The sequence below is a fragment of the Penaeus monodon genome, chromosome 23 (assembly GCF_015228065.2).
Source record: "Penaeus monodon isolate SGIC_2016 chromosome 23, NSTDA_Pmon_1, whole genome shotgun sequence".
Taxonomy (NCBI): domain Eukaryota; kingdom Metazoa; phylum Arthropoda; class Malacostraca; order Decapoda; family Penaeidae; genus Penaeus; species Penaeus monodon.
In genome coordinates this window covers 23,226,594-23,228,051 of record NC_051408.1, presented here as the reverse complement: position 1 = coordinate 23,228,051, position 1,458 = coordinate 23,226,594, and the positions used below count along the sequence as shown (strand labels likewise).

The following is a 1,458-nucleotide window of genomic DNA, read 5'->3' as shown; positions in this document are numbered from 1 at the left end:
AAAAATTTTTTTAAAAAAAAAAAATTTTTTTGAAAACCCCCGGGGTTCGGATTTTTTTTTTTTTTAACGGGGTTTGCTTTAGTGGGGTTTGGGAACAAGGGGGGCCCCGAAAGTAATTGGCGCAGGGGGAAAGGGGCTTTCTGGGGCCTTGGAATTGTTTTTTTACCCAAAGGGGGAAAACCTATTTTCCTGGGCCCGGGAACCCGGATGGGGTCATGTGTCAAAAATGGATAGGTTCCCAGTTTGGACCCCGTTGAAAACCTTAAAAACAATTACTGCTATTGGGAATTTAAAAAGGGAGTTTTAAAGCTTTTTTTTCCTGTGATTACAGATTTAACCTAAAAAAATCCTTTGCCCTAATGAGGCATTACACCTCTTGGGTTTCTATAAAAGCCCCTTTTCTTTTTTTTTCTTTCCCTTTAAGTGTTTTGGAAGGGTTTTTTTTTCCCCCCAAAAAATATAAAAAAGGGTAATGTCTTAATTTCTAAAATAAAACATAATAAACTTGTACAAACATGTTTATACAGTAGAAAATAGTAAGGTATTGTTCACATATATTTGTTTTATCTAGATGTATATTAATAAAAGACAATGAATGCCAGGAAATAACTATGTCTAGCATGTTTATTTTGGAATTAACTGTTATATGTAATAGTATGATGTGTGGATGTGTGGGAGGGGAAAGACTAAGGTTTGGACTTGATGAAATATGTGCCAGAATTACTAATTCACACTCACAACATCCATTCTTAAGAAGAAAGAGGTTGGCAAACACATTTATATGTTTCGGCTAAAGGAGAAGAGTGCCCAAAAGGGAACTTGGGGTATGACGAGGATTTAGGTGTGGCTGGAGAAAAATTGCCAAATAGTACCAAATATATTTATGGAATTTACATGCATCACATTGATAAAGAAAAGGATGTGGGGAAAAAAGCTCAGCCTGATTGCCCTATTGTGACAAATAGCATTTTCCGCAAATCACACATGAAACTATGATTATGGGAAATTGGACTATTGTTATTAAGCTATTGCTGTTCATAGAAAGTACTTATCTGTTTTTGTTGCAAAATTTCTAAACTAACTTTCATCACTGCATTTTTTTTTCTCTTAACTGCCTTTGTTTGCAAAATTATTGTTTATGGGGTGAGATATTGCTATCATGTAGGTTAATTTTCTGTTCTCTGATTACTTTTGGTATTCATGAAAAATGATGAATGATCATCAACACCTACGTCGCACAATAGGTATCCATCTCAGAAATTGTCTCATTGAAGTCCTTAAAGTCCTATCAGACCTCATAGTTGAAAAAAAAGTCTAAAGGGACTAGATGTCCAGCTTCTCTTAGCAAGTGATTTGTAGTGGTTGTGGGTTCCTATTTGAGTGCAAGTGTGGATGTGAATCCAGAAATGGTAAGTATTGCTGAGTTGAGCTGAAATATGATGCTTGTTGATGCTGGGA

At 35.5% G+C, this 1,458-nt stretch overlaps 1 protein-coding gene across 1 annotated transcript in view; it reads left to right on the top strand.

Annotated features, from left to right (window-relative positions):
- LOC119587898 (trafficking kinesin-binding protein 1-like) overlaps positions 1-1,458 on the top strand; it is a gene marked incomplete at both ends in the record, with an annotated part of 19,895 nt that overhangs the window by 13,688 nt on the left and 4,749 nt on the right.